The following is a 25,718-nucleotide window of genomic DNA, read 5'->3' as shown; positions in this document are numbered from 1 at the left end:
ATTTCCAGCTTATTTTTAACTGTAGCCTGAAGTTTGCTTAGGATGGGTGCATTGTATAAGAGAAATGGTAGAAGGTAGGTAGATAGTGGCAGGAATAGTTTTGGTGGTGTTGCTAGGGACGTTTTATGCCTGTAAGGCATTCTTCATTTTTGGTGGGTCTTTTTTGTGTTATTTTGAATATGGCAGGTCAAATTTAAGGTTAATATCTATAATCATTCCAAAAAGTTTTGTATGGGGGGACTACCTCAACTTGTTTTGTTTAGTGAAAATGTTTGAAATTTGCTTTATCAGGCATGTTTAATTTGGAAAAAAATAGTAACTCTTTTTTTTTTTTTTTTAAAGGTTGTAGGTGGGTACTATGGCACCATTTCTCAACTGAGGAAAAAGGTTTTTGTGTAATATGGAGAAGTTGAGGCACTTTATTAGATGGACATATAAGCTTTGAATCCTCAGCAACTTGTATAAAAGAAATCTGGACCTATAGAGGACATTGAACCCATCCTGAAACAAATTCCACTTGACACTTCGGTTGGCATGGACAACCTGTCTGCCTGGTTCATGTCCTACTGCAAAGACTACCTTACTGTGCTTCTACTTCATGTCTGTAACCACTGCTTGGCTAAAACATTGTGTCTAACATCTGGAAGATAGGCTTAATGAAAACACTTCCAAAACAACCAAAACCTGACAACCTCATTCATGTCCAACTGTCAGAGTATATCCAAAAATAATACCTCCTATCCATAAAGCAGCATGAGTTTTGGGCAGGCCACAGTACTTGGACTACTATTTTGACTCTGATGACATTTCCATGAAACCAAATAAAGGGAACCCTATAGAAGTACTCTTTACTGATCACCAAGGCTTTTGACTTTGTAGTTTACAGCTTATCACAGCTAGAATTGGACATCAGTCCAGATGTCTTCCAATGATTCAGTGACTTTCTAACTCGACTATTTTTGCCAAAACAGGCTCAGATCATGGCCAGTTCTAATAGTGGTCCCTCAAAGATCCATATTTCCACTCCTACTTTTCTTAGAGTCTGCCAATAAGCATCCATAAGTCCTTCCATGCCTTCTGTTTCTTTTATATACTTATGAAATGATCAGTTTTCAGTCTCTGTCCTTCCCAATCTGTCATTCAAAGCCAACTCGAACAAAATCTTCTGTCTCTATCAACTGGTGAAATGAAAATGAACTTCTACTCAACACCCCCCCCCCCCCAAAAAAAGCATGCTTTCCCATACTCTGCAAAAACCTTCAACTACCACATAATCAGATCAACATTTACTATCAAATATATGAGACTCCCAGCTTCAAAGCCCACAGTAATATAGCCAGGATAAAGAGCAGTTTCTTAGTATTGTGGGCAAGACAAATTGCCCCTTCTTATGAAAACCAGGTAGAGCAGCCACTGGCAAATAACTGCTGTCATAATTGAATTAGGCTTGCATATTAAAGCTGTAGCCTCCCAGTGGAAATAGTAGGTTCATAGGTGGTTACTAGACTATCAGCCCAAGAGCCATTTTAAGCCCAACCTGGCTTACCCCAAATTTTCATAATATTGCTGGTATGTGTCAGTACATCATGGAATTTTACAGTTAAGATACAGGCTTGTAAATATTACACATTCACAGGCTACCCCTATTAGGGACATAGGTGCCAAACTTGGTGTAAATTTGCAATTTCCCATCCCTTGGTCCAAGTTAAATTTGAATGTGTTTAGGGATGAGCTTTGCTTCACATGGTTGGGAAGCTTGTTCTAGAGAAGGGGGTAATCTGTGAGATGCACACCTGTCTGGACAACATATCCTGTTTGTCGTACAAGAGGTTTATGTCCTTGGACACTATTTGCTTTGTGGATGGGCAACAAACCCATCAGTGTGGGATAAGAGGATGCCTTGTAGGTTGGGCAGCTGTTTGTAGGAGACCAAGTACAGGGCATGGGCTTTGCTATGATCTGCATATGACTTGTTCATTCCCTGTTTTCTCTTTGTGATGAACTACTGTGGTGTTTCAATCTGTTTCAAGTGCCTGGTCAGGTGCACATCAAAGGGTGTGTTGTAGTCATGACTAGTATGATGAGAGTTGAGTACAGTGAAACAATAACCTCCTTGGCCCTGGATCCATGCCCTTACTTATAAGTTGTGCAACTTACAATGATTTCCTTACAATGGTAGACACGTGGCGGTCACAAGTCAGGTTAGAGTCAACATGTTTTCCCAGATCCCTGACCACTGGGTCTACTTTTAAGGGTGTGTTATCAATATGGAAACTTCCAGTGGTGTCCGTCATTCTAAAGTGTGCTATTAATTTTTTTTTTCATATTGAGCTTTAATCCATTTTTCTTGGTCTAGTTGTTTGTTTGCATCAGGCCCCCCTGAAGGGTATCTCTACCTTTAGGGAATCCATTAACTACACCAAGTGTGCAGTCATCTTCAAGCTTGGTCAGCCAGAGGCCCTTGACATTTTTCTTGATATCAGAAAAGTAGATGCCAAAATGGAGCTGCCCCAGCACCAATCCCTGTAGAACTCTGCAAGTGATTGACCTCTGTGTAGATGTGATTTCCCTTACCATAACTTCTTGTGTTGTATCAGTGATCCAGCTGTCTTTGTGACATATGGGTTTATGCCTACTTTTGTCAGTTTACCTATGATTAAGGTATTGTGTCAAATCCCTTTCCAGGTCAAGGTAGAAAGTGTGGACTGTTTTGCTCTCACCCATAGCTTTAATGACTGTCTTGAAAAAGTCCACCAGTTTAAGTAAGTATGGCCTGCCTTTGCCAAAACTGAGCTTTGTAGGTTCCATTGTCTGTAGGTTTCCTTTGTCATTGTTTATGAGATCAAGGATAACTCTTTACATTGTCTTGCATTTGAGACTAGTCAGACTTGTGAGCCTCTAGTTCCATGGCTCCAGGAGTGCACCACTTTTGTGCAAATGGATATCCATTGCAGTCCTCCATTCATTTGGCATGAAGCCTGTTTGGAAGCTATAGTTAGAGATTCTAGTTGATTCTAGATCTAGATTCTAGCTGATGCCCTTCCTGTTTTTTTTGGACATAATTTTCTTTCTTTTCTTATACAATCCATTATGTTATTTATCAGCTTTACAAAGAATCTCAAATAAAATCTGCCAGTTTATTAACCCCCCCCCAAAAAAAAAATCACTGCGGCATTCTCAACAAAATGAAATGGTTGCCGGTAAAACAAAGATTAGATTTCTTACTTGCTTTTTTTCTCCTCAAATGACTTTTTCCAGATACTTGCTTCCCACTGGCAGTATATCTCCTAAGTAAAACCTCAACCTACAATGTAAGAAGCTGCTTTCAATCTACCACAAGTCTAGTCTACAACCACCTAAAGCAAAGCTACAATGTACAAATCACATTTTCCATTATTCCCCAAGCTCTGGGAATCACTTCCACCTCATCTAGAAAACAGTTTCATATTCTCTGTATCTGTCTCTCCAGCAGGTCCTATTTATGCCACAGGTGAGGTTAAGGTCCCCGAAGCAGGTGACCCTTGTCCCATTTGACCTGTGGATGTGCAGTATTTCCATTAACCTCTCAGAGGATGCCGCTCCTCTGGAATAGGCTACCAGTTCACATCCAACAAAGCCCCTCTATGACCCTGTTTAACAGCAGCCTGGATGACTGGATGGAAAACTGTAAATTCCTGATGGGAATTTTATCTATGACCCTCCTGGATATGGGCAGCCATTGCTAACTAAGATCTCAAGTTTAGGCAAGATCCTTTATACTGGGTTTCACTAGTATTATATTGGGCACACATGGCTAGGCTTTATAAAGGCCTTCAAGTCAATAGTCCAATAACCACCACCTATGGAAACTGGCTTTAATTAATTAATTAATTAATTTATGCATATCTCCACAGAGGAAGATACTAGTTAGTACTTAATGTAACAATCTGTGCAATTTTAGATGGAAGGTAAGAGACACTGCTTATAGACTGAAAACTAATGCTAAGGATTTTCCAGGCCTGAATCCTTCTTGATGGAGTAGGGACTAAAGGTAAAATGTTAAGAGAACTTTCTTGAAGTAATTCTATCTAAGAATCTAATGAAAGAAGGATCTTACTCCTGCTTATAGGTAGATAGTTAGTAGGACATTGTATCTGATTTTTGGAGTCTGGAGTAACTTTTGATGAAAGGACCCAAGTTCCTTGTTTGCTTTATCTAAAATAAGTTGTTTTAATGAAATATTTTGTGCATGAATGTCTGGCTGTGTTTAGAATAATATATTGACATACAGGTAAGAGAAGAGACAGTTGGCTGCAAATAGTCTGACACATGTTTAAGATCCCCATTGCTAATGAAACATATATTTATTTAATTTCATTTCTGTTCGCTAACCAGATACTTAAATTGGCCAAATTATTTTTTTTCAATCACAACTCATTGCAAAAAGCAAATGCATTACATACAACATTTGTATAATGAGTACATATAAATTATAATACTGGTAAGCAGTGTGACAATTACAAAATTAGACATAGTAACAGAGGATACATTGATAGAAAATACAACAAAAAGTATTAGTGTCTGTACCACTGTATGCTAGGCTGATGACTTTAGTTTTCTTTTCATTGAGAATCAGCCATGGCACTGCAACCATAGGGGGAAGGGGCAGACCACTTTAGGTAGCCACCCAAATGTGCCCAGCTAGTATGGCAAACCTTAAGAAAATAAAGGTGGGAGGTTACTTTATATTGTATTTTTACTGAATACAAAGTTGACTGTTAAAACAGCCTTCTTCCACTGGCCAGTATTGTGTTAATGTCAGTAGCATGTAACTGTGACATTAACAGAATAGAATCAGATGGATTTTTCATTTTTTTATTTGGATTTGTTAACTGGAAAGTTACGAGAATCACTGGAACTTCAAGACTTGGTCAAGTCAGAGGACAGTTAAGTTGCTGTATTGAAAGTATATGCGTGTATGTGGGGGTGTGGTCATAGGCAATTCATTTCCTTTCTTATCAGTCCTAACATGCGTAATATTATAGAGGCTAGTCTTGAACATCTCTTTTGCACAGTGTAGTTAGCACCAATACTGTGATGCCATGATTTAAAGAAATATTTGTTTCATTTCTCTTATCTTTTATTACAGTAAAGTCTGGTGTGCTTGCCTACTCAGGGTTGCCACCTTTTAACAAGGGCAAAGTGGGACATGGGGGTGTGGTCAACAGGATATAGGTGTGGCCAACATGACACTGGCCACACCCCCACCACGACATCACCAGAGTTGTTAAAGGAGATGCAGTATTAGTTAGGGATGCAACATTGTGACATTACAGCATACTGAAAACTCAAACCATTTAAATGAAGTGAACTATTACACACACACTAATCAGTTGTAACAATAAATAAACTTTAAAGGAATTAAAAACACACTACTCATTAAACAGACACTTGTTTATTTAAAAAGTAAAATTCATAAACCAACCATTGCTATTCAGAAAGAAAACTTAAAAAAATCTACATACCACATACAAGCCAAGTATAAAATTAAGACTTTTTATTGTCAATTAAAGCTAAAGCAAAGAACAAACAAAACTACATACCCTAGTACTACATATGCACCCTAGCAAATTAATGCTAAACAAAGAAAAACACAAAATTACGAACTGCACCCTAGTACTTTATACTGCACACTAGTACAATAAATCACTTTTTTTTAAAAGTGTATTTTGAATTTGATTTTATGGCTTGCAGAAGGGCCCGATTTGAAACAATATTTGAGTAAAAGTCACAACATTTCATCCGGTAATTTACACTCATCATTAGTTCAGCTTTTAACAAGTCCACACTACATCGGTTTCACACATCTGTCCATTTACCTTTCACCAATGAAAAAACTCTTTCTGCAAATGCATTTGAGGGTGGTATAGATAAAACCCTAGCAATTACTGGATAGAGTGTAGTCAGTTCAGGCCCTTCTTTGAAAAGCTTCAGCCACTTCTCTCCTGGGGTCAAGCTTGTGTTACATTTTACTGAGAGAGGGCCTAATTGCCAAGTAGTCCCTAAAAAGATAATCTTCATCTACATCCTGCAGACTCAGGGCAGTGGTCACATTAAGCAAGTCACTGAAGGCAAAGGGCTCATTTAGAGATAATTTAGATAGTGTAAACAAGTAGTTGCTTTCAGTATAATCAAACCACTGCTCCAGGTATTTCACAGCTGTCTCCAAGAACACAATGAAGTCTCTTTTCAGTTTGTTAGCAGAAGTGCTGTCTAATGTGCTCATAAGTGCCCTAAGTTTCCCTCCAAATAAAGTACCTTCAGCTCTTGCCTGCAGTTTTTGCTTCAGAGAGACCATTACACAAAAAGTTTCCATGGCAGTAAGTGCTGATTTTTCTAATGTACTTATATGTTCATTAAAGTCAACAAGAACAGCACAGAGAAAGTGCAAATAGTACTGGTGCAGCATAGGCAATTCATTCTCACCATGTTCATTAGCTGAAAAGTACTGCCATATCTGCCGGGGGGTCTCCTCTTCTCCCTGAGAGAGGAAATAGGACTGGAGCACTGGGAGATTTTTCACTACTCTTTCAATGGCTGGGAGTAGTGACAGCCACCTTGTTGGCACATGTCTTAACAGACTCTCAAATTCCATGCCACAAAACTCAAAGAAGTCTTTCAAGTCTCTGGTCCTTGTGGCAGAACCGGAAAAGTGGCTGAAAAGTCTCATTACAAATGCTTCCACATCATATGGTAGCTGTGCTGCAGCTTTTTTGGCTGCATTGTGAATGATATGGGCAACACAGTTAGCCTTCTGGAGTGATGGGCACTTTTGTTTTAATCTGGTATACACACCAGATTTCTTCCCATAGTTCACACTGGCATTATCAGCCCCATAAGCTGAAATATGGTTCCAGGGCAAGGAGTGCCTTTCCATAATGTTGGAAATTTGCTGTGAAGTAGCCTGTGCTGATTCATCAGGGTCTTCATAGAAGTCCAAAAGGCCATTCACCACCCCTTCTTCTTTAGAAAAATACCTTTAGAAAAATACCTCACAACAAGGGGAAATAATTTTATGTTCCCCTTGTTGAAAGCATCTGATGAAATTGCAAATGAAGTACCTGGTTTTTGAAGGTCATGCAGGAGGCATTCCAATGAGTGTGGTCCCAAAACATTTTCGACTATGGCTTCAGCCTTGGTTCTGCCACAAGATAGTTTCTTTGCAGTGTCTGAGTCACTGTACAACTGTCTGGCCAACTTTACTGCACAGTCCAAGCTGTTATACGAAATATTGTGCTGACTACGAGACGGGTGGCAACCATATGCCTACTTAAAAATAACACTGAGCTTTCCTTGGCTTTAATTTTATGCTTGTATTTCACAGCAAGAACCTTAAATTCATTTCTGTTGCCATTATTCATATTTTTTGTTTGATAACAGCCAGATAACTGTGGTGCACAAGTGATAATGTGGCTGTAACTGGCAAATGCAGGATCTTCTGTAGATGAGTGTCTGCCTCCTGCTGTTATTGCTCACAGTTGAACAGTCATACATCTACCTTGGCAGAACTACTCACAGTCATAAATCTGAGTTGTATGCAGTCAAAATGGCTATACCTTGTGGTCATGGAGGCATTCGTGGATGAAAGTGACTCCTACTGCCATTCATTGATCACAGTTAAGCTGTCATTGGTCTGTCTTTGCAGAGGAAGTGTGCATTTGTGTGGAACAAGATGGAAGACATTGTGGCCATTTTTGTTAAAAATCACAATCTGACATCTGTGGTATATAATAAATGGGTAAGAAGGCCATCTATGGATAAAAGTAACTGCCGCTGCTTTTATTTCATCACAGTTTTCAGTCATTGATCTAGTTTTCATGCAAAGGAGCAGGCTAGCATGTACGGTTGGTGCACGGATAAACCAACCATGAATAAAAAAGAAAAAATCCAGCACCCCGAGTAGGTGTAGCAATTATATTGTTTATTATGAACCAGACCGGTTTCAGCAATCAGCTTTCCTCAGTGGTTTAGTCATGATGATTCAATAGACCTTATTTATAGGTAATGCAAATAAAATTATGTGACATCATTTCCTGTATACATAAATCATGACCAAAATTAAACGTGAATGAAATAAGACAGTGAAAGTAAGATAATAATAACAGTTAGCTATCACAATTTTAAACTAGCATACATACCAAAAAATGAAATATTGAAACAAGGGTGGGGCCATTGTGGTCATGAATTCCAGTTATTACTGGGCTGAAGGAATAAGACAAGTGTCGAATACTCAGCATTGCTTACACATGCCCATTGACCCCACCCCTAGTTTTAAAAAAGAAATAGATGATTTTTTACAACTTGCTGTTGAAGAAGGCATTATCAGTATAAAAACAAAACTTCACCTTACTATTCAAGACCCAGCTAAACAATACCTATATTTGCTGCCCAAAATTCATAAGTCTCATTCTACACCTCCTGGTAGACCAATTGTTTCAGGCATTGGATCACTGATGGAACCCCTATCTGTCTTTTTGACCCAATATTTAAAACCCTTGTTGCCATATGTACGGGCCAGATTGCAGGACACCACAGAGTTCCTCCAGATTGTTTCCGAATCACAACTTGAAGCAGATTGGATTATGTGTACCTTAGATGTTACATCACTGTATACTAGCATACCACATTGGGCAGGTTTAATGGCACTGGAATATTGGCTACACAAGATTAACATTTATAGTCCAGGATTTAATACTTTACTGATTTGTATGGCGGAACACGTTCTAACCAAGAACGTGTTCTATTTTCAAAACAAATGTTACTGGCAAATTCAGGGTACGGCGATGGGTGCCTCTTTTGCACCAATATATGCAGATCTCTTTATGGGATATGTGGAAGATCAGATTATATATACTGAAACACATAACCTTTATTTGCCAGAAATGGATATTTGGAGACGGTACCTAGACGACTGCTGGCTGGTTTGGAAAGGGGGAATAGAATATCTTATGGAATTTGTTGAATATTTGAACAGTAACAAATGGGGTGTTAGATTCACAGTCAATTATGACATACAGCAGATTGACTTTTTGGATGTCCACCTAAGTAGAGAAGTGGACAACACTCTTCGTACCACTGTGCATAGGAAATACCCACAATACAACAGTCTCCTACATGCTTCCAGTCTACATCCCAAACATATTATAAAAAACATTCCTAAATCACAATTTATTAGGATCAAAAGAATTTGCTCATCCAAATTGGACCTTCAGCATTGCCAGAATGATCTTTCCAACAGATTTATACAGCGAGGTTACAACAAAATGGATGTTCAATCTGTAGTTGGAATGACTACCAACCTATCAAGGGATAGTTTGTTGGGTTACAAACAGAAGATTGTTCAGTCCTCGGTCCAGTCACCCAGACTAGTAACAACCTTTGGCAGAAATACTTATCAATTACAGGACATAATTAGTAATCATTGGAATATATTGACAGCCAACACACACTTGGCCAAGTGGTTGGATGATAGATGTCTTTATTCCTACCGGAAAGGTAAAACTTTAGGATCACATTTTTCTCATTTCAAAAGAATTACACCTCTGGATGTTTCCATGACTCAAATTACCCTATTGGGAGACAGATTAATTGGCTGTCACCCTTGTGGTCATTGCTCTTTCTGCAAATATATATTTACCACCAAAGAATTTACCAGCAAGAATACAGGCAAGATATTTAACATTAACCATTTTGCAAATTGTAGTATGGACTGGGTGATTTATTTAGCCACATGCACATGTAGGGCATTTTATATTGGACAAACATCTAGACAGTTCCAGATTCGTATCTCAGAACATTTAGGGGATATAACAAATGCTAGGCCTACCAATGCTTTATATAAACATACTGTTATACACAAAACTGCCCAATTCTCTTTTATTTGTATTGACAAGATTGTTAGTAACAGAGCATTTAAAACTGGATGGCACAAACTGTTAGATAAAAAAGGAAACCAAATGGATAGTTAAATTAGGTGGTTTATCTCCACCGGGTCTCAATGACAAACTTTAATGAACTATCTGTTACCATTAATCATCAACATTGAATTTTATTGTTTATATTTTGTGTTAATTTTGCCACTATATATTACAGGTTTATTATTATTATCATTATTACAAAATATAATGTTTCAATATTTCATTTTTTGGTATGTATGCTAGTTTAAAATTGTGATAGCTAACTGTTATTATTATTATCTTACTTTCACTGTCTTATTTCATTCACATGTTTAATTTTGGTCATGATTTATGTATACAGGAAATGATGTCACATCATTTTATTTGCATTACCTATAAATAAGGTCTATTGAATCATCATGACTAAACCACTGAGGAAAGCTGATTGCTGAAACCGGTCTGGTTCATAATAAACAATATAATTGCTACACCTACTCGGGGTGCTGGATTTTTTCTTTTTTATTCATTGATCTAGTTTTGCATGGCTAATGTGCATTTAATTGAAGCAAGCTAGAAAGCATTGTTTAACCATTTTTATCAAACTTAAAACATTTGAAGTATGCATAATCTTTAAAGTGGATATAATTGGTGGATAGAGGGCAGTTGGATGATGATAATTTACCCCGGCTGTGGTTTCACCACAATTAAACTGAACAGTCCTTGTTCTGGCTTTGCAGCGATAGTATGCATTTGAGTAAAACAAGTAGGAATGCATTACTATAGTGATTTTTTTTTTGGTCTGATCACAATCAGAAATGTAAGCTATACACAGTAAAGTATGTCTAATTAATGGGTACGGAAGTCATCTATGGCTAAAAGTTACTCACCTGTACTGTCATTTTATTACAGTTAACATTAGGTGACTGCAATGTGTGTGTGTGTGTGTGTGTGTGTGTGTGTGTGTGTGTGTGTGTGTGTGTGTGTTCATGAGCCAGGAAGCACACACATGTGGGTGGGGAGGATTCTTGGAGGATCTGTATGAATAAACTACCAGACAAAAAACTCCAACTTTGGAAATGCCAAACTGTTTATGAAATGCAAAGCTTTTGGGATAAGCACTTCCTCAGTGCTGATCAGCACTGTTTCTTTTTCTTCTATGGGCTGTCCATTGTGAGTGTGCCCTTGGGCACTCCTCCTTATATGCTGGAGTCTTGTGCGTGTTTTCTTGATAAGGCTTTCCAGTGATTGCTTTTTTTGGTGCTCCTTTCCATTATCTTATCACAAGAAAGTTGAATTGTTGAGTGGTGCTTTGTTGGGTACTTTGGGATATGTTTTTTCTGTTTCCATGTTCTTGGTCTACACATGTTTGTCTGCAGTTTTTCCTTTCTTTTGGGGGACCTCTTATATGGCTGTATGAAGGGACATTTTGTATTCTCCTCCTGCTTCAGCTGGTGTTGGGCTACTCCACCCTGTTCTTTGTCTGTATACTTTCTTTTTCCTGTTTTGCAGCATTTGCAGACAGCTGACCTTTTTTTTTTACTTGGTCGCTTGCTCCCAGTTTTGTCTGGCTGGTTTTGGCAGATCTGCTTGTCTGGGAAGCATGCATGGAGTGTCTCCTCTGGGGAGTTGTGGGAAGTCCAGTCTTTACTTGGGTAGCATGTTACATTGGATGACCTTCCTTCTTCCAAGCAAGAGTGGTATTCTTCCCTTTTGACCCATTTCAATGTTATTAATGGGTATCAGCATTATTCCCCTGAGAGGTTGCAGGGGTTTAGTCAGCATAGGCAGCATTATGCCTCTTTGCTCCATTGGGGTGATTTTTTGTGGTGGTCTTCCCTTAATAAGTTGCCAGTGAGGTCTTTCTATGTTTTTCATTCGGTGGGTGCTTAGTCATGTTCACATGCTGGATGTGGGACTTGAGACACTGCAGAACATGTTTTTCTTCACTGTAATAGGTTGTCTGGCTTTTGGGAGGATGTTCAACATACTTATTCAGTACCCCATGTGTTTCCCATACACTTGAGAAACGTTTGTATAGGGATTATGGTTGTACCTGGATGCAAGCAGTTGCTCGGGTTGATTTCTTCTTGGTGTCTGCTCTGAGACTTCTTTGGGCTTCCCATTGTAGTGAGGCTCTTGCTGGAAGTTCTATCTATACCCTCTTTACTTGCCCAGTTGAGGATGTGGTTGTGGCACAAGAGGTGGGGGGGTTGACCTTGCCCAGCTTGCTTGTTTTGTTTGCCAACCCATTTTTATTGTTCTTGCTTTACAGGAGGTATTTTTTTTTGTGAGAGTTTTTTGCACTGGTACTTTTCTATCGGTGCTTTTCGTTTTTTAGGTGTTTATATCTGCTGTTTTGCTTGACTGGAGTGTATTTCATAGATACTGCACTCCTTTCTTGTGGACTCCCCCAGCATTTTCTTGCTGCGACCCTTTCCTTTTTTGCAGTGTTTGCTGTTTACATTATTACAGGACTTTAAGCATTTGCTGTAGACTTTTTTCTTGCTTTTGTCCATTTGTTTGTTTTTGGGTTGTGTGTCTGGATATTAGCAAGAATTTGTATTTGGTAGTTTTTTTTAGTCCTGTAGTACTGTTTGGGGTTCTCTTTCTTTGTTAGGTTGTTTCTCTTTTGTTAGGGCTTCACCTGCTTCTTTTCAATTATGTAGGACTTTGCATGATTTCATTGTGATTGTCTTTCATCCTGTTTTTCTTTGGCTGAAGGTTTTGATTTTTGTCAGGGAGTTTACTCTACATGGTTGTTGTTTTCTTTCCTTGTTTGCTCTTTTTTTTTTGCTGTATTCCTTTTATTGTTCTTGGTCGGTATTGCCTCCAAGTCCTAGACCAATCCCCTTCACCAGACAGGTTCCAATCAGCAAACATCTGTCACAAGGGTGCAGAAGGGTCCCATCTAATCAAAGATGGCTTGGAAATTGTGCTCAGAATACAACAGCCATCACAGACAGACCCAGGTGCAGCAAGCTTCAATCTGGACTATGCTACAGCATCAGTTATTTAAAACACTGTTTCGCGGGAAAACAGAACAGATGCTTAGTAAACAGTGAAAAGTAGCAGCAATTACTTTGCAAACAGTAACAAAATATTTAACAAGCACAATAAGGCAGAGAAATGCAGTACCAACAGTACAGTTTAGTTTACAGCATTAGAATACAGCAATAGTGTAATCAAGCAAGTAAAAAAAAGAGCAACTTATGGTTTTTGGGAAGCTCAGAAGTCTCTAGTCATCTGGAATCTCAGCTCAGAGTTGTGGCACCTCAGTTCAGCTTGGTTCAAATCCAGCTGCTTTATTTAAACTGTTATTTGTTGTGGATGTTCACCAAAAAGTTTAAAAGTTTTTTCATTGTTCTTCAATAAATTCCAATTACAATTAACTATATCAATAATATCTCCTGAATAATTGTTGTGTATCCGCACCAAAGCTCTTTCAAAATTCTCTCTCTCTTACACATTCTGATTCTTGATCAACTTATTTCATAATTTGAGGGGTGTATTTATTATACCAATGTTTAATAATTTTATTACTGATTCCAAATAGCATCTTCTCTAGATATCCCCTAGCAGAAAACATGTCCAATACATTTTTAATTGCTAAAGACTTATTGTTTCTTATTCTGAAAGTGTCCTAGCTCTGGTTTAAGTAATTGGGCTCCAAACCACTTATTTTACATTGGGAAGGTTTGTGGTCTATACTCCTATGGCATGAGAGTGTAGCCTACACCCTTCTAAGCTTGGAATTGCTAGTGAAGGCTTATTGTGCCTGTTCTAAGTGTTTTTGTTCTGGTTTAAGCACTTGGGTTCCAGACCAGTTATTTCACACTAGGAAGGTTTGTGGTCTACACTCAGGTCTATATCGCATTGTCAAACTTGTATAAGTTCAAACGATGTAATATCGAACCTAAAAGTCCAAAAATGCACAATAATGAACCCACAGAACAGCGATTTTTTCCCCCAAGGAAAAAAATCACTGTTCCCTAACAAAAAGAAAAAAACTTTAAACTAAAACTAAAGTGGGGGCTGTGCCCCCTACTTAAATATACAAACTCTGAGATTACACCACAGTGGAGGAAATAGCAAAGCCCCAAAAATGGCCCAACAATTTTTTTCCCTGGCCGTGGCTTCGCTATTTTTTTGTTTCGGACTTTTGGGTTCAATATTACATCGTTCGAACTTATACAAGTTCACCGATGTGATATAGACCCTCTACACTCTTCTGGGAGTATTCCATTGAATTGCTGCTTTGTTTAAGCTGTTTTTTCCCCTATTTTTGCCGTTGTGAATGTGATTTTCAGCACTTCAAGTTTATAGTACTTTTGCATTTTATAACATATGTTAGCTTTCAGGCATGCTGAATCTAGACTGCTTGGTATTATTTGATCACTAAAACCAGCCATCATACATTATAAAAGCCCCCTGCAGGCTTCTGGCGGAAGTGTGGAACCAGGGACCCATCTGAGTTGGGGACTACTGGAATAAGGCTCAGTCTCTGGTTTTCCCTTTGGTTACTTTGTTTAAAATCATTTAACTTCACTTGTATTTAAGTGTTGTGTTTTTGCAGGTTTGCACTCAGTTTACTGGAGCTGCTAAGAGAGTGCACTGCTGACCTGCATGCAGTTCAGTTGTGCATAGTGAAGCATTGATGCAGTTTTCTACCCCCAGCCCTCCATAGAATAACCACTTTTTTTTAGTCTTGCAGCAACATTTGGTCCATCTAGCCCACTTCACACTAATTACAGTACTACAGTATATACCTGCCATAATGGACAGACAGTTTCCCAAGATTTCTCTGGCCAGCCTGATTGATGTGGGCATCCTAAGGCAATCTAGCAATTGCCTCATGTATACTTACAACCAGTTACTCCTAAAAGAAACAAATACATGTGGGAGATGTACAGTGGCTATAAAAAGTTTACACACCCCTGTTAAAATGCCAGGTTTTTGTGATATAAAAAAATGAGACCACAATAAATCATTTCAAAACTTTTCCCACCATTAATGTGACCTATAACCTGTACAACTCAATTGAAAACCAACCAAATGTGTTAGAGGAAAAAATATAAAAAATACAAAACTTGCAATACGCTGGTTGCATAAGTGTACACATCCTTAAACTTGTACTTTGACATGTGTGCACACCCTGAAACTAAAACTTTGTTGGAACACCTTTTGATTTATTTACTCATTCAGCCTTCTTGGGTACACACCTGCCATCAATTGGAGACTCTGATTAACCCCATATAAAGTTCAGCTGTTCTAGTAGGATTTTCCTGACATTTACTCAGTTGCCTGCTACAGCAAAAGCCATGGTTCGCAGAGAGCTTAGAAAGCATCAAAGAGATCTCATTGTTGAAAGGTGTCAGTCAGGAGAAGGGTACAACAACATTTCCACAGCATTGGATATACCATGGAACACAGTGAAGACAGTCATCAAAAAGTGGAGAAAATATGGGACAATAGTGACGTTGCAAAGAACTGGACGCCCCTCCAAAATTGATGAAAAGACAAGATGAAAACTGGTCAGGGAGGCTGTCAAGAGACCTACCACAACACTGAAGGAGATGCAGGAGTTTCTGGCAAGTACTGGTTGTGTACTACATGTGATAATCTCCCGTATTCTCCATATGTTTGGACTATGGGGTAGGGTTGCAAGACGGAGCCTTTTCTTACACAGAAAAACATCCAGGCCCAGCTAAAATTTGCAAAACAATACATCAAATCTTCCAAAAGCATGTGGGAAAATGTGTTATGGCCTGATGAGACCAAGGTTGAACTTTTTGACCACAATTCCATAAGGAACGGTTGGTGCTATAACAACACTTTGCCTCAACAAAAGAACATCATCCCCAGGGTGAAACATGGTGGTGGCAGTATCATGCTTTGGAGTTGTTTTTCTTCTGCTGGTACTGGGGCTTTAGTCAAGGTGGAGGGAATTACGAACAGTTCCAAATACCAGTCACTTTTGGCACAAAACCTTCAGGCGTCTGCTAGAAAGCTGAAGATGAAAAGGAATTTCACCTTTCAATACGACAATGACCCCAAGCATACATCCAAATCAACAAAAGAATGGCTTCACCAGAAGAAAATTAAAGTTTTGGAGTGGCCCAGCTAGAGCACAGACCTAAATCCAATAGAAAATCTGTTGGATGACCTGAGGAGGGCTGTGCACAAGAGATGCCCTTGCAATCTGACAGATTTGGAGTGCTTTTGCAAGGAAGAGTGGGAAATATTGCCAAATGAATATGTGCCATGCTGATAGACTCCTACCCTATAAGACTGAATGCTGTCATTAAATCAAAAGGTGCTTCAACTAACTTATGCAACCAGCATATTATACGTTTTTTTTTTTTTATATTTTTCCCCTAACAGATTTGTTTGTTTTTCAGTTGAATTGTACAGGTTATAGGTAACATTAAAAGTGGGAAAAGTTTTGAAATGACTTATTGTCTCATTTTTTGTAATACAAACATCTGGCATTTTAAAAGGGGTGTGTAAACGTTTTATATCCACTGTATCTCTGCTATGAATTTGGAATCATTTCTCTCACATAAACCAGATATCAAGCACATTCTCAGCACACACACTTCATCTCTTGCACATAACAAGCTCATGACACACAAACCCACATACGTGGAGATACATGTGAGAAGCCTACCTAAAGATCAGAGACCTCCCAAGTGCAAACTGAAAGCACACACTGCAGACCCAACAGAATCCACTATACATAATACACACAACAGTGTCTCAGCCAATAAGCCCCTAAGGCAAAACATCTCAAAACCAAATGTATTGGTCATAGGCAACTCCATAGTGAGACACACAAATGTCCCTCTCACCAGGCTGGACAAGGAGAAGGTCACCATCAGTTGCCTGTCAGGAGCCAGGATCCATCAGATCACACACGCACTCAAGTCTGCCAACAAGAAGTACCATTATGACTGACTCATAGTCCATGTTGGAGTGAATGACTTGAGATGTACCTCACTGGGCTATATGAAGAGAGATATGACTGAGCTCTGCTTGTGTTTCCCAGGCAGGTATGTCCCTAGTCCTAAGCAGCATTTTACCTTCACCCAGGATGATGCCTACGTATACACAAAAAATGATTGACTTTAATTGGCTTAGCTTCTGGTGTCAATTCAGAGGTGCCACTATCTGTCAGCCTGGGAAGATATGGTTGACAGACCATGTTGCTTTGCCAGAGATGGTCTTCACCTGTTGGCTCTTGGTTATTGGTTTCTGGCAAAGGTCCTTTCCACCCCCATAGTGCCTTTTTAGGCAATGTCATAATAACAAAACTCCTGGCGTAAAACAGTTGACTAGAGACAAACTCAAGGTTATGCTGCTTAACGCTACAAGTTTAAAAAAGGAAATTGCACTTTCTGGAAGTACCCCTTAATTGGAAGATGCTTATGTCTGTGTATTCACAGAGACGTGGTTCAAGGCTACAGAGAGCACTCTTGCCATGCAAGGCAACAATGCCTTCCACACATTCAAACCTCAAAATGAGCATGGAAGAACCAAAGGTGGAGGTGTATCCATCTTCATTGAAGACAAATATACCTCAAGATTGGTCAAACAGCACAACTCCTTAGAGCTACTACAGGGCCAACTAACTGTAGGTAAAACCCCCTTCCATATCATTGTTAGCTATAGGTCACCCACCATGAACCACAAGAACCACTCTACCTACCTAGACCTACTTGAGTCACTCACAATATAGCCAGACACCTTGGTCATGGGTGATTTCAACTATCCTTCCATCGACTGGGAGTCACTTATGAGCACAGACACACTCACCCTAAAGTTTTTGGACTTTAATACAAATGCTCTGGAACAGATACTTTGCAGCCCCACAAGGGGCTCGAATGTCATAGACTTATTACTCACCAACACAGGGGGTCTCATCATAAATCATTCTCATTAAAAGTAATGATTATACCTGACCCCCCCCCCAATGAGCAAAAAGGATGAAAGATTTCTCCAACGCAAACTATAGTCTCCTAAGTGATGGCATAAATAATTTCAAACCCACTGCTACCACTGTCAACAATGACTCCTATAAAATGTGTACACAAATGCCCTGTATAAACACCTATACAAATGTATAGACTTGGCTGTACCTAAATGTTTCAAAATAAGGTCCTCACAAAAAAAAAAGCAAGCCACCCTAGTGGATATCAAGCATAAATTGGTTATACAAGAGGAAGAAATTAATGTCTAAGAACAAGAGGGAACTGCCTCAACAGAGGAAGGACACCCTCTACAGCTTGACCGAGCAAATTAAATATCTTGTAAGTCCTCTAAAGCCAATTATGAAGCTAAACTAGCATCCCTAGCTAAGGATAATCACAAGGTATTCTTTATGCCAGAAATCTAAAAGGGAAGGTCCAGCTTTGTGCTGAACTAGTAGTGGATGGAACATCTCCAACCTGCTAGCAGACAGATTTGCACAAAGTTCACACCCCATCCCTAGCAGACATACCCCAAAGCATACCTGTCACCAGTCCTCTACCTAGTATCTCCGAAGAGCACGTTATAACCACACTCTCCTTGGCCAAAAACACAGCCCGTACGGGACTGGATAACATCCTTGGCTGCATACTAAATGATCTAAAACAGGACCTAGTGGGAACACTTGGCACTCTTTTCAACCACAATCTCAGTACTGACTTTGTCCCAGCAGAGTGGAAAACAGCAGCAGTAATCCCCTTGCACAAAGGGGGTCCATCAGCTGATCTTGGGAACTATAGACCCATAAGCCTAACCAGCCTTATCCACAAGGTCATGGAGAATCATCATGGACCTTATCAACAAATACATAGGTGAACTTCAAACTCTTGACCTGACCCAGTTTGGCTTCTTTAAGGGTAGATCATGCTTATTAAACCTGATGGACTTCTTCAAGAATGTCACCAAAGCCCTGGATGAAGGCAAAATGGTGCATATAACCTATGTTGACTTAGCCAAGGCTTTTGACACAATCCCCAATTCTGGCAGCATTGAGAAACTCACCCAGCTGGGAATGAACCCCATAAGTCATTAGATGGGTAGCTAACTGGCTCACAGACAGAATGCTTACAGTCAAAATTGGGGAATTGACCTCTACCAGCAGACCAGTTACCAAGTGATATACCACAAGGATTTGTGCTGGGCTCCTTGCTGTTTGGAATCTATTTGTCAGATGTCCAGGCAAAAATAGAAGGGCTGTGGTTTACCAAGTTTGCCAATGACAGCAAACTGAGTGCTATCACTTGAGTCCCCCTACAGTGTTGACATACTACAAAAACGCTTGCACAGACAATTGATTGGAGCCAAATCCATGGACTTAATGCATTTTTTTTGCATTTAGTTTATCATCCCCATTGCCAAAAGGGAAGTCTCTGCAAATTAACAGTACCCCCCGCTTAGCTCAAATACTGTAGTGAGAGATTTGGGAACACAGGTTGATAGAAATCTTAACTTCGATCACCATGTGTCCACAGTGGTACAGAAGGCCTTCTGTGTTGCATATATAAGTAAGAGCATCCCATCCAGAGCTAAGGTTGTTATAACTCTCCTGTACTCATCCCTCATCAAACCAGTAATAGAGTACAGCACTCCCTTCTGTATATACCTCACCAGATACCTGCAGCAGTTGGAGAGACCTCAGAGGTTTCTCACCAAGAAAATTCAGGGCCTTCAACACATGACCTACATGGATAGACTGAAGGCCCTGTCACTGTATTCTCTATCTTATGGGCTGCTGAAAGACTACTTGTGCCTAGCCTACAGAGCAGTCTCAGACCCTGCACTAATAGAAATGCATATCCACAAATCAAATCGGACAAGATTCTCTCACTCTAGGTATCTTAATCTAGCCAGCAACATTAACAAGACATGCTGGAGAGACCTATATGTCTCCCAGATATTGCCACTCCTCTGGAACAAACTCTCAATTCATGGAAAACAGAGCTCCTCAATGACCCTATTTAAGCACAACTTCGACTGAATGGCAGACTGCAAATTTACCCCAGGGGTGTCACCTATGTTCCTTTTGGATAAGGGAATTCAGTGCTGATCATAGACTTGTGCTGCAAATATAGACCATACAGCTTGGTCATTAAGGGAACAAGGGTATAACATGACTAGGCTTATAAAAGGCCCTAGGATCAATAGCCTAGAAAACTCCTGTGAACATCAAAAGTCTCATCATCAGACACCATTCTAGATATTTTAATGAGCTGTCCATTCACTAGACTCTTCTGTTTATAAGGGTTAAAATTTTCAAAATGAAGATAGCTATTACTAAAAGCTGGCTTTTGAAAAATGTTAGAAACAAAGCCCTTTTTCCCCTTTGTAATAGTTACAGCCAAATATATACTACTATAATCAACATAGTGGGTAAACTTTAAACATTTTGTAGTGTTATTTACATAAGTAATAAACTTTTCAATAACTTCTGTTGGACCTTTCCATAAAATAAATATATCCTCTAATAATTTTAGATAAATTCTACAATACTGATAAAATTCAGAGTCAAAAATATAATTTTTCTCCCAAGAAGCTTGTACTAAATTAGCAAAATCGGGGCACAGCTATTCCCCCATTGCTTCACCCTTGACCTGTTTTATAAGTATCACCTTCAAAAAAGAAAAGAAAAAGATCTAGTACTACCCCCTTCATGTCAACTAATAAGTTCATCCTTTCAGGACTCAGAAAATCACATGCTAGGAGGGAATTATGGAAAAAATCACGACTGATTTGCTGAAGAATGCATGCAAACAAACTGACTACATCTATGGTAAGAAACAAATCTGTCCCAAATATGCTAAGTATCACTAATAGAGCCCATGAGTACCTAAGAATGTGTTTAAAAATACCAAATACAGGTTTTAGTTCTCTATCAATAAAATCTGCAAATGAGTGTTTTCAAATTTTTTGCTGAGACGGTACGTCTAAATGGTGGGTTTACCCATAGCTTTATGAACCGTCTGTATCCCGAAAGTATTGGGGATATAGGATTTCTTGTTTTGCAAAAAATTATATCCACAATTTGTGATCTATTGTTGAGACAAATAATCTTCAGAAATCAAATTTGTCTTTCTATAGGCTATATTTATCTCATTTTTTTAGAAACTTGCAAGTATATCTGTCCACTATTTAATAAATTAAGCATAGCCCCTGAATACTGTTCAATATAAAATATCACTACTCTCCCACCTTGTCAGGTTTCATAAGACAAAGTGTTTATCATTTATTAACTATTGTAACAAATCACTTTCCACAATGGTTAAATTGTATTCTTTGTATAATCCTTTAACGTCCAAAAAGGTTTGCCTGATGTCCCTTTCACAGGTCCTCTTGAACACTTGTAGGACTATTTAAGGATGGGTTAAAAGTGCTTTTTTTTTTGAATTGTGACCATAGGAATAACCTGTTCATCTTCCTTATTATCATAAAAACAATCTGAATTTAACTTTGTAATATATAATCAAGTAAAACAACCACATAATCATGATTAGCCACATTTTTAAACACTTTTCAAACAGGGATAAATAATCATCATTGATCTGTTAATGAGTACAGTTAAAATGTAAAAAACATTCTTAGAATGTACAATTTGTCCTTGAACCTCATCTCTACTAATGATATTTAAGCTTTTCTCTCTCTCCCCTGATAATTCTGCTTGGGTAAACTTCCTATGGTAACTTTGTGTAATTTAGTTTAGTGACCCTGTTCCCATTTTCTCCCTTGCTTTCACTATCCCTTCTGAAGGAAGCAGAGGGCAGAAATCTAAAGGGTCCCTTATATTGACTTTATCATTGCCATCCTGAGTATTGAATATCTCTTCATGGTCTCTTGAATTTTGTGGAGCTACCACTTGTCCATTATCATTAACATTCTTCTTTAACCCACCTTTTTTTATTACTCATGGGGTAAACATTTATAGTCTGATACTGCCCTAAATCTCTCATTTTTTATTTATTTTTTTCTTAACATGAATGCAGTGTTGATCAACTTTATAAAAAACTATTTTTATATCTGTCCAACACAGCATTGAATAATAAATAGTCCTTAATTTTGTTTAATTCTTCCACTTCTTTCAATAAACCTTGAATCAGATACTCATTGTATTTAATTAAACCCTTCATTAGTTCAAAACTATGCCAGTCAAACATTATTTACAAGTTCACAATAAAACTCAAACCCTTCACCAATGTCATTAAGGAACTTGCAACACCTTAAACCTTCAGCCATAATTCTGTAATCTTCAACATTTGGCTAAATGGTAATTGTCTAATTGCAAGTTTTTAGCTTTATTAATTTTTTTCTCAAATATATCAACCATTTTGTCCACAGTAAAAAAAAATGTCCATCTTGAGTCATATTAGGCAAACTAAAAACAAAGGATTTACCCGCGGTGGTGGTGCGGTAGCGTTGCTGCCTCACAGTAAGACGCTGTCCGGTTCGATTCTCAGCTAGAGCGTCTTCTGCGTGGAAACATGCATGAATGGGCGTACCTTCATTGAAGGTTGTGCATCAGGGCTGGTAACTCGGCATGTAAAAATCAACTACCAATCATTAGCGGACCGGAGTTCCGCTGTGGCGACCCCTAACCAGGAAAAGCCGAAAAACACAACAACAAAGTAAAAGTAAAATTGCTGTTGGAAACTAAAAAGAGGGAATATTCAAAGCAAAAGGTGTGTTTTGCTCTACATCATGTTGACTGTTACCATTCCGACCATTTGGTAGAAATGTTCCATAAAAGGAAAAACGGGCACAGTACCTTTCATTGTTAAAAAAAAAAAAAATCAGGTCCAGTATGTTTGTGCCTATGATTAAAGTTATTCACATCCAATCTTCCTCATCAATCCACCTGTTCAAATAAATTAACTCTGTTTTTAAGGGCTCCAGAACACAAATCACCTAATCTGTCTTGTACCATAAACATATTTGATTGTCCATTGTTTCTTCTGCCTTGTTGTAAACTGACTTGATATACACTGTGCAACACACTATTGTCGGCATTTTTCATGATGTTATCTTTAGCAATCAAATTTAGACCGTTTGTAAAACCATTAGTTAAAATTGTTGTGAAGTGAAACCATTGGACTAACTACTTTTCCTTACTGCGAAGTACATGGTTTGTTCCCCTCAGAATTTGCTCTCAAGTTCACTAGTATGACTAGGAATGTAGGTCGAGTCTGCATCTCTATTTCGAACATGGTCACAAACCTGTGCTGCCATGCTTCTGGTCTAGGGGAAGATGTGAATAAACTAACCAAAACACTCAAGTGAACTACACAATGACTAAAAAGTCCATAAAACAATCCTTCTAAGAGCTGGACCACAAAAGGCGGACACAGAAAAATGATATAATATAATGGTACTCATTTAATAAATGGTAATTAAAAACAAAAACAGTTAAGCACTATTGTCCCTTCTAAGTAATGAGACTTCCTCAGAACTGAATATCCATACAGTGATGTAATGATTTAAAAACTTTCTTTTTAAAGATACACACACATTATAAAAATATATATACACATACTTTAAAAATATATATTGTATAACAGCAACCTGCCCTTAAAATATACTAAAAAATTATCATTCAAAAACTACTTACAATTTACATGATCTTAACTTTAGAGCAGGAATAAGACACTTTGTTATTTAACCCTGGGGGAATGTGTTGCCAAGCTTCAGTTGGCATAATAATTTCTTGTGTTCTACCATAACATCTCATATCCCACCCCTTGGGTCAATCACTACTTACTCCAAAATAACAAACTTGAATCTCTTAAAATCCTCACATTTCATTACATTCTTGTGTAATGTAATTTTTTTTATTACAGTTTATGTTTTTAAACAAGAATGATTAGCTCAAAAAAAAAAAAAAAACTCATTCCTAGAAAGATGCTGTGCACTTTCCTATGTCACATTTTGCAGCCTTAATAGGCTTTACCATTGACTCGGTTAGGAAAGATTTTTTTAAAGTAAAGTGTGATTTGGTGAGGTTCTGTAATGGTACAGCAGTACAGATGACATCATTGTACTGGTACTATAGAAAGAAAGCTGAATAAGGAAATTCAAACACGTGTTTTTGCATGGTAACATTAAAATGGTACAAACAATCTTAATTTAAAATTTAAGGGAGATTAAATAAAATTAGTTGGTGTTTAAAAGTCTGAAATTTTAGTTTATTTCTATTAAAAGAAAAATTCAAAGATCTGAAATGTCTGACAAGTTGTCAAATAATCAGTAACAGTAATCTGTTATCAGTTATTTAAACATAAATGCATTGAAGTGCTTCTCATTTATATTTTCATCTAGACCACTAAACATGGTTGTTTTTGTAATCGTGGTAACATGATACTGTTCACAGTGATAACAGTAGTATAGCTGTCATGGTGGCCGTGTACTATGAGTGCTCCAAACATATTTTGGGGAGAACAGGTATAGTTGTTAACAGCAATAATTCACAGAAACAGACCAGTTAAGTTTTACCATTGTTTTATACTTATGACTTGAGTGAAATAGTTTAATCTGCTAATTTTAAGATGTATCCATACTCAATTAAAATAAATAAATGCAAAATGAGTACTGTGGTCATGTGATGTTCTTAGTTATATGCCTAAACACAAACAAATCTATTTGCCTACAGACATGGTTTGGCTCTGAAGGCATATGCAGACTTGGGTCTCCACTGAAAAGAGGAAACTAGCCTAGTGGGATTAAGTCAGTCAACAAAAGATGGATAGATAGATAAAATATGCACCTGTTTGTCTTCTTCTTTTCCTGTTTACTGTAGTTCTGCTTTGCAACAGTGGGAAAAGCAAGAAAGTATCTGAAAACAGTACAAACTGGACACCAGCTGATAAATTACTATGTACAGTGTACTATGAGTAGAACAGACACTTTCTTAGGGGTTTTCTACCTCTTTAGAAATTACATGGAATTTTAATCTTTCCAGAAAGCTTAGCTTTGTTTGTAAATCACAGGACTAAAGCTGAGCTAGATACAGCACTAGGTGACCTAGGCAGCTGCCTAGGGCCCATGTTGCCTGGGTGGAGGGACACTTTGCTTATACAAAATAAAAATAAATCCATTCCATACAAAAAAAATCACAGCCCCATAGAAAAATTCCCTTCTATAAACACACATCAAAGAATCCTAGCATTAGGACATTGTCTTAATAAGCAACATCCCCCTTTTGCATGTTCTCCCTGCGTTCTCCTGGGTTTCCTCCGGGTACTCCGGTTTCCTCCCACATTCTAAAGACATGCTTCTGGAGCATTTCTCCCTGGGCCTCCGCTGAAAACAGGATCTGTGGAACCTAGTCGGACTTTCCTGGTCAACAAATGTTAAATAAAAAAAAAAAAAAAACATCTGCATGGGAAATATCTGAAGTTGGTAGCACAGCAAAAAGCTACATATTTGATTTGAGTACATCAGAAAAACACAGCTAGCAGTGGATTGTAGCAGTTCTAGTGCAACAAATGTCTACATGGGACATTTTAATGTTGGCAGGGTAGGCATACAAACTCTGGGTATGGAAGATTCAGAGAAACACATTCAAAATATCCACACGGGAGATTGTAGCATTTCAAATCTGTTCCCACAGGAGATTACATTCATAGGGTTGGGGTGTGTGTGTGTGTGTGAGTGTTTGTGTGTGTGTGTTTAAGGCCCCTTTTAGGGGCACTGTCTAGTTAAGTGACTTCGTCCAGAGTCAAACCCTGAACCTTAATTATTGCTAGGCAAGTGCCTTAAACCTTCACACCAACT

Source organism: Protopterus annectens, chromosome 11.part0, assembly GCF_019279795.1.
Source record: "Protopterus annectens isolate FY-2018-M chromosome 11.part0, PAN1.0, whole genome shotgun sequence".
Lineage (NCBI taxonomy): Eukaryota > Metazoa > Chordata > Ceratodontiformes > Protopteridae > Protopterus > Protopterus annectens.
This window is presented reverse-complemented; position numbering follows the sequence as displayed.